Here is a 9,514-nt window from a genome sequence, read left to right as displayed (position 1 = left end):
ACATGTATATGTTGGTCTTTTCTAGTCTCTTAGATTGTCATAAAAGCTGTGGAAGTCTTTAGTTTATTGAGGTGGGTTTTTTTTATATTTACTCTCCTTGGTCACCTCTCTCTCTTTGAGACAACACAAAGTATAACTTTATATAACTGACAGGTCTGTCCCATCATCCTTCCCCTTTTTTGCAAAATTTTCTTCCAGTTACTCTCTGTCTTTGCCATTGTCAGCTTCTGTTTTAAGACTTAAATGTCTGATTTTGAACTTTCAAAAACAAAAAAATGCTTTAAACAAAACAAGTTTCATTGATTTTTTTTTAATATATATTGATTTACATAAAAGTATAACTTTTATACATTTTTTCAATTTTAAGATTTGAAAAGTTTAAAACTGAAAAAGGTAGTTGTAGTAACTACTCTGTAGTTGTATCAGTGATGGACAAGAAGCTGAGTACAGTGAACTGATCACTTACTTTGTGGGATAGTGTGGCAACAATCACCTCAACTTGCACACAAACTAAACAAGAGATTATTGGGAATTTTAGGAGGACCAGGACTAAGTCATACAGTCAGTGGGTCTACATGATGAGATTAAGTCTATTATAGCTATAGTTGGGTTATGCTCCTTGTCTGAGCAAGGGTAATTATCCTTGGATATATGGAGGTGAATAAATCGAATCACTGGCACAAAGCATGTCATACCCCAGTACGATAGGTGGCTCTGTACCCATTTCAACTATCGCTAATAGAGCCACTTCCTGTTGACGTCTTCACCAACAACAACAACAGCAAAATTAATGCGTTCGAGAAATATGGCGAACGAAGAGCAAGATGAAAATACGTCCCTCTACATTTCGTTTATGAAGAGCATAGTTATGGCACAAACGTGATACACAACAGCGTATTCTCCATCGCGTTGTTTATTTCTTTCCGTCGGCAGCGACAACAATATATATGTTGTCTCTTTCGACTTCCGGGTGACGATTCCAAGCATACACAGAACGCTCGATCCGATCCACTGCTGTCTACATGCACGCACAGTGTACATTTGGATCGAGTTATCCCGGCGTCTTAATCCTATCATGAGTAACCCAATCTGATCCTTTTTTTTTGTCAGATTAAGATGTCTACATGGACTGAATAACTCAATATTATTGTAATTTAGTAACTGCTTGTCTCCATCAAGGTGGTGGAGAAATATACATACCTGGGAGTCTACCTGGACAGCAGACTGGACTGGAAATGTAACACAGAGGCTGTTCAGGAATAGATTTTTAGAGATATTACAGATTGTTCTTCTTGAGGAGACTAAAGGCCCCAGTATGGTTGCTGCGATGGCTCGCGCGACAACATCACAGTGTCGTGGCGTGAGTTGATGTGCCAGTAGTTGCAATCTTCTCCGTCACAGAGAGAGTTGCTGCTATGTGAAGGTCACCGCTAACTATTCTACAACGACGAAAATGGAGAAGAAAACAATGCCCCCAAAAGAGCAGGAGGAGAAGCACTGTCATCAATTATCTGCAGAAGTTTAAATTTCAATAGGTGTGTTATTACCATTATAGGCTGAGATAGTACTTAGAATACTGTTATAGGACTGTTAAGCGTATTGTGTTAAATTTTTGTTTGTTTGTTATGAAATAGTGTGCTTCAATGGACACACATGGAAATTATCGCTGTCTTTCAGGAAGCAATAATAATAGTGACGGATCAGTTTGTTGTTTTACTTGCTTACGCTGTTTCAATGCAGTGTTGTACAGGTGCCTGTACAGACGCACTTCCTCGCGGAGCCTGTTTTCAAATTGTCCTTCTCTGCGAGCGCCAAGTTACAAATTTGGACTAGTGCACGACTACGCCCAGAGCTGCCTTTTCATGGCACGTGCCGGCCGGAAATACGTAATTTTGATGTCACGTGCGTCCGCGCCGTGAGCGACGCGGCAACCATAAAACAAGCTTAAGGCCCTTTAGTGCCTGCATCAAAATGTCAAAATCTGTTTTGCAGCCATCTGTTGGGGCAGTAGCATCAGAAACTTAAAGAAACTTAACAAACTTATAAAGAAGGCTGGCTCTGTGCTAGGGACTGCTCTGGAGCCCCATGATCTGATTTCAAAAGAAGAATGCTGCACAAGCTAATGAGCCATCCTCGTCATAAAATTGTGTTAAAACAATGGAGTGCGAGACTTTCAACAGCTCCGCTGCAAAAACTCCTCATAATGAAAGCTTATGTTGAGTTTTTAAAAATTGCTGCAACAATATAGATTCCCTTTAGGATAAATATTTCATGACTTTTGTTTCATTTAATTTCATTAATCTATGGTCTCCAGTGCTACCTTGTCATCCTCAGTCTCTGAGCAGGGATCACCTCTCCCAACTCATACACAGATTTCCTACTGCTCATTTCTCTCCGTTTCTCTTATAATCATTTGTACTCACTGTTTGAATCTGCATCTATTACTGTCCTAAGCTTTCTTGCCTCGTATGACACCTTGATTATTGCACACATTTCCTCAATGGAGAAAGACTTTGGTACTTGAGAAAGAAAAAAAACTACACAGCTCATCTGACTGTCTGTTGACCACTTCCTACACTTATCAGCAAGTTCACTTCTATTCTTAAATTACCATTACTATTGCAATAAAGGACACGCTTTTATCAAATCTAACCATTATTACTTTTGATGTAGTAGTAGGATACCCATATTTCAAGCAAGACGGCATGAATAATTAAATGACATGGCTTGTTCTCTGCGGTGGTCTGCTCGGTTAATGCTTCCGGCTAAAGTCAGAGTCAATCATACCTTTGAAAATCAAGTTTACTGCTTAGATTTAACCAAGTCTGAAACCACTTAGGACTGATTTCATTACATTTGTAGGAATATAAATCATAGCAGTCTCTTTGTAAAATTGAAGCTTGTGGCCCAGAATCCAAGATGCAGGTGGAGGTGGAGGCGGAGCAATGAGGTTTTGCTAGCAATTATAGGATCCAATGGAGTTTACAAGCATTACAATAGTTACAAGTCACAAGCTTTTGTTAATAATGATTTGCATTGAAATGTCATTTGCATTACCATGGACAGATGTTAACAATTGTGACCAACAGAACTGATTTTATCAAAAGAATTACAATGTTGAAATATGAAGATACAAGTTTTCCCCCTAACAACAATAATAAAGCACTTGTTGTTCCTTTAATTCAGCTGCTCAACTGCAAAAACAAAATACAGTGAAATAGAGAATAAAGAAACATTGATAGAAAATGAATTGCGGGAGAACACTCAATTAGGTGGAAGTGCTGAACAGCGATCTTAGTCGCCCTGTTATTTAATTGTGTCTATGATTATGTACTATTTATTAGCTATTTCTATTGTATCTATTAACATGTAAAGGGTTTGAACTAGTAAGATAAAAAATATTCAACGTCACCCTGGAAATGACATTCAAGGAAACACTTAATTTTAGTACAGCTCACAATTAATGTACTCAGGTATTTTTTTAATTTAAAACGGCAACAACATCAATCCATCAATTGGTACCTGATAGAGACCAAGTGATGTAAAAGTTTGTCGCAACTATCACAGGGAGATTATGAAACCACTACAAAGAGGAAAAGATCAACTGTACACTGACACCACTGACACACAGCAACATTCCATATTGCTGTCAAGCTACTCTCCAATTTCACTGCTTTCACAAAACACTGAGAATGACCCACTGTGGCACAACTAACAATAAACTAGCTTTTCTTTCTCTGTTTGGTTTGGTCAGATGAGGGAGAGGAGGGGGGCCAAAGCCTCTCTTAGTGCTAAAATCACTGTTGTGCAATGTTTACAGTGGCCTCTGAATTTGAGCTACAAATTACACTGTCAGGGACAGATCCATGTAGGGTAAAGAGGAGGAGAAGCTTCAAATGTTCACCATTGATAACCTTCAATGGCTGGTAATAAAGAAGGCGTGGTTGCTCCTATTAAAATGTGTGCCTCAATCAATAAGAGGCATAATTAGAGTTGTTAGAGCAAATTATAACATCCCTATTATGTGGCTGGACAATGTTGCTCCATAAACTGTTATTACAGAGGAAGAAGCTTTGTGTGTGTTTTTGTGTGTGTGAGTATTTGTGTAATAGAGTGAGGATTCAAGAAGTCATTTAGAAATGGAGAATTAGATGTGATTTGAGTTGCCTGTTTCTACGGTGATTACCACTCACTGTATTGACAAAATGCTCACTTTTCCCTGCCTTTTGTTTAAACTACAATTTCCTCTATTGTATAGTTGCAATTTTGAAGTGTATTTCTGAAGCAGCAGAGCTTATTTTTTACCATTTGAAATTGTTGCTTATTTCTTATTTTAGATGGACAGTAAGCCCACAACCACGTATGAGACTGTCTTTCTCAAAATGTGCCAATGTGGCGTTTGTTCCTTCATGTAGATATAGTCAGTGATTACATTCAAGGAATATGCAACCTTTAGTGGTCATGCGAGCAACTGCATGTAAAGGGTAAAAAAAAAGGTAAAAATGGTGGTCCATGATATGGTACAGTATTTTGGTGTCGATCTCACATTACACAAAGCCCATGGTTGAAAGTGCAGTACTTAGCTGCTCCGTCCACCCTCCCTTCCTTTCTCCTTATGAGGATTTTGTGGCTTTTTGAACAACAGATATGAGAATAACACTAATATGAATCCATTCTGCTGTTTATTGGGATGGTACGTAACAGGACACCAATATGAGCCAAACTGAAGTAAATTAATAAATTACTTATATCATAGATGACTTCATATTACTCTCTTACACAGATTAGATTATGATTGACGAATGGCATATGTTATGGAAGTTTTCAATCGCTTCCTTCCTAATACCTCTGATGAGCAATGAAATAGAGAAACTTACTTTTTCTGCCGGCCGGCTAAGTTTTTATTCTTCATTGCAAGGAAAAAGATCAGTCCACACCATTCAGCGGCAATGGTATGAAGAGATACAAACAAAAGGAATACAGAGCATTTATACCTGAGGTGGGGGCTTCGTTCTTTAGATGTGTAAAAACATCTCCAGAGGGGGGCAGGATGCAGTCTTGATGATAATTAAGAAACAGGAGGTTAAAACAATTATGTTGTATGAGTGTTAATTAAGAGGTAAATAGTTTAAAACAATTAGCGTGTCTGGGTGATACAAATGGTTAATGTGGATTGGAGAGTCTGTCAGTCCTGAGACATAAAATTTACCATCACAATTCTCCCTTTTGATTATTAATTAATCACTAACAGAAAACAAACTTAAGAAAAATAAAATGGATGAAAACTAAATGCAAGAGAATACTTAAGTATCCGGTACGCTATTTCAAGCAGATTTGAAAATGTATCATTGTGGTAGTTGATTAGAGCAGAGAAAATACTAACAAAACAAAGCAAACAAAACAAAACAACCCAAAAAAACCAAAATAAAATAAAATTTTACAAAGTCAGAGTCTGAGCTGGGGTAAAATATCGGGGTCAGGAATATGAAGAGAGGTTTAATTTTGATCAGCATTATTGGCGTTCACCTGAACATATGTGGAGGAATGAGTCATCTTTTTCATGAGCATGTTAGACAGGCATTTCAATACACATGGAATTAAGGTGCAGAGCAAAAGGAAAATCATTACATATGGGATTATTATTGTTAAAAACCATGCTGGCCATCCTTGACCCAAAGATTTCAGCCAAGAGAACCATGAGTCATTTATTACAGGAGGGAGTTGAATGGCATCTTTCATATGTTTGATAATGTTCTCATATTCGTCGGAGTGGTTGTCTTCAATTCTAGAGGTCAACGTGACTGTATTAACATCTGACAGCATGTTAAGTAGGGCGTCATGTGGGTCTGGTGGCCCATTGACTATGACTGTGAGTTGTCTGTACATATCAGAGTTTGGATATTCAATTCCACACCAATACGTGCCTGCATCAGTAGGTTTGACATCAGAGATGGTGATCTGGGCTCCGTTGGAATTTGGAAGTTTTGTTATTGTGAAGCGGGTATTTCTCTTTAGAGCAATGGTTTTGTCAGTGGTGGCAACGATCAAGTGCCAATCGTGTGGGCCGCAGGGATCTCTGCATAGGTATTTGACATACTTGGCATAATATGCCTGAACCCGTCCTGATCGCCAAATTTCAGGGTAAACGAGGCAGGTGAATGTTGCACTTTGACCGTCTGTCAAAGTGACAGTCCTGGCACATTTGTAGGTGTAAGCCTCCATCAGCTGTGCCAAACATGACAGCATCAGAATCAGGTGATGCATGGTGGAGTTTGGTGGAACACGTCTAGTTGGTGTTTGTTGAATCCACAGGGCCAATTCCACGGGTCGTCCTCTTTGGCGTCTCTGTGTCCTTGCACCGTCCGTCGTCTTTGGCCTCTGCTCGTCCTTGTGTCGTCCGTCACCATCCGTCCTCTGTGCGTCCTCGTGTCGTCCGTTCGTCCTCGCGTCGATCAGGTTGGCAGCTGGGCTCCTCCGTTGGCTCGGGGATCTTCCTGCAGTGGATGGCGTGAACCCACGTTGCCCTCTCGGCTATCTTCGCAATGGTATGCGTTGTCAGAATGGACCTCGTCACCGTTTGGAATTCCAGTGCTCCCTTCTGAAGTCGTTTCTCACCACCCAGGTTGGAAGTCTGCAGAGAGAGAGAGAGAGTTTTTGCAATATTGTAGCTTTTATCCTCGCATAGGCCAGTGGAGGGGAGTGGCCTAGTTGCAGTTTTTACTCCCAGAGATAGAGGTCTGCCAAAATTAATTTTGATTTCAGTTTTTTCATTTTCTCGTTCGACAACGTCTCTACTGGCAGGGTGTTATACACAATTTTGTCTGAGGTTATTAATGGTAAGAAATTCACTAATTTGAGTTATTGCAGAATTGACAAAGTGAAAGCCATTATCGCTGCTCAGTTTAGTTGTAGTTCCCAGATGGGGAGTAATCTCTGTTAGCAGAGCCTTTGCTACCACTTGGCTACTCTGGTGTTTTGCTGGAAATACTTCAATCTATTTTGACCATGTCAACTATTACTAAGCAGCGTTTCTTTCCTTCTGCAGGTGACAGTTCTATTAAATCCATCATTAAGTGTTTGAATGGTCTGTCTGGTGATGGGTGAGCGATGTGTGTGATTGCTTTGGTTTTACCTGTTATGCGTTGCACAAACCATATGCGGTTGACTGATCTTCTGCTGCATGAACTGAAAATCCTTTGGTGAACCAGTGTTGGGTTATGGCATCTATTATCCCCCCTTTTGACACATGGTCCAATCCATGTGTCAATTTCGCGAAATGAGGAAAAAAATGTTTAGGTAGACAAGGCTTATTATTGGTTCCTTGCCACACATCTTCCTGTGGTGTGGCAAAAGATTGCACTGTTGTGAGAGAGGTGGAAATAGTGACAAGGATCAATTATAGTGGGTTGGAGTGTACCTTCTTTTTCAGCAGCATCCGCTCTTGCATTTCCTTGAGAGATAGGATCTGTGTTGTTAGTGTGAGCAAAGCATTTACAAACAGAGATTGACTTTTTGGAGTAAAATGGCATCAAGAAGAGCTGCGACTTTGTCATGATGGAGAATGGGTTTGCCGTTAGATTTTAGGAATTGTCTGTGTTTCCACAGAGTGTCAAAATCCTGGACAATCCAAAAGCGTATCTGGAATCATTAGATTAGATGGTTACTGCTTTGTTGTTAGCTCGTCTGCATGCCTCTGTCATTGCTATCAGTTCTGCCGCCTGTGCAGAATGGTGAGGAGGGAGTGAGCTGGAGAGAAGAGTTTCATTATTAGTGACAACAGTAAAACCAACTCTGTTGTGACCCGTTTGTGGGTCACGTGAAGCTGATCCGTCTGCAAAGAGAACCAAATCAGGGTTTGTTAATGGTGTTTCTTGGCAAGCAAACCGGTTGGGGGACAGCAACACAGTTATGTTGTGTTCCGTCATCTGGTGTGGGGAGGAGGGTGGCAGGTTTTAACACAGGGTGTTTGACAGTGATGTTAGACCTTTCTAAAAGTATTGTGTTATATCGTAGCCATCGTGCTCTGGAGAGGTAAGAAGTCTTTTGTTCAAGTGAAATCATGGACACAGCACGTGGGCCAGGAGAGTTACATCAGAATAGGCCACAATATCTCTGGAGGCCATAACTGCCTTTTCAGCTGCCGCCACATATCTGAATACATGTCTGGAGACCTGCAGCCACGGAGTCCAGTTTTAAAGAAAAATAAGCGACAGGGTGTAGTTTATTTCCATGGTCCCGCAACAAAACAGAAGTCATACATCCATCTTTTTCAACTACTATTTGAGTGAACGGTCTGGTAGGGTCAGGCAGGCCCAAAGTTGGAGTGCTTCGTAAGGCAAGTTTTAGTTCAGTGAAAGATTGTTCCGCTTCAAGAATCCATGTGATCTTATGTTTTGTTAGTAGATCTTTGCCATGAATGAGGGAGGCGAGTGGAGCTTCAAGATTGGCATAGTGAGAAATGAACTGTCTAGAGTAAGAGCACATACCAAGAAAATTGTGATGGGTTTTGGAAGGTTCTGAATTGCATTGACTCTTTTTGGTGAAAGAGTCTTTCTTTCAGAAGTGATTAAATGACCAAAGAAGACAAATTGAAGTTTAGACTAGCTGGCTTTGTGACCAGTTTTAACCAGATGTTTCAAGGTTTTGACTATGTTGGCTTCACACTGCTCATTGGTCGGACTGCAGATCATGAGGTCATCAACATACTGTAACAAAGCAGTGCCTGGGGAGAGAACAAAGATTCAAGACTGTCTGAGAGCTTCAATGCAAATGGTGGGACTTTCACAGTATCCTTGGCACAGATGTGTGAATGTGTAGCCCCTCCTATTGAAGTTGAAAGCAAACCAGAATTAGCTTCCTGGGTGACCTGGAACACTGAAGGTGTCTGAAAGGTTGACCACTGAAAAGAATTTTGCATTAGTTGGTTGCATCACCTGCTTGCAGATCCTGAATATAACGCCAGTCTGTTGGTTGATCTTTGCCTCTGATTTTATGACAGGAAACAAAGGCGTGCGTATTGGAGAATCGTTACATGGAACATTTACTCCTGCTGCCTTAAGAGACTCAAAGAATGGTGGTATATTATCAATGGCTTTTTGAAGTGAATATTGAGCCTTGCAAGGTTTAAAGTCTAATTTTGGAATTATGACAACATTTTCACAATCTTTGACAAGGTTAACATCATACTTACCGTTGACTGTTCTTTGTGTGTGCACAAAAGATGTCACCCTTTTTGAGTAGCATTGCAATGAAGGTGAAAAAATAATAGATCTATCAGATGTTTGTTGCCTTTCGGCCGCAGGCTTACTCAATTTCATAACTGGGCTCAAATCTTCCCAGCTATCCGATGTGTGTTTTGCTAGTGGGATGTGTGGGACTGAATAGTCCATGGTGTACATGTTACATTGAGCTGGTGTGAGAGAGACTGACACAGCGCATTTATGTTCTATCCAAAAAATGTGTGTCAATGTGAATTTGTCAAACCTCTCCCTTAACCAGCCTTCCTCGTATGATT

The sequence above is a fragment of the Leuresthes tenuis genome, unplaced genomic scaffold, assembly GCF_036924035.1.
Source record: "Leuresthes tenuis unplaced genomic scaffold, fLeuTen1.0.hap1 SCAF_9, whole genome shotgun sequence".
In the NCBI taxonomy this organism is placed as follows: Eukaryota; Metazoa; Chordata; class Actinopteri; order Atheriniformes; family Atherinopsidae; genus Leuresthes; species Leuresthes tenuis.
The sequence above is the reverse complement of the archived record's forward strand: the minus strand, read 5'-3'. Positions refer to the sequence as shown.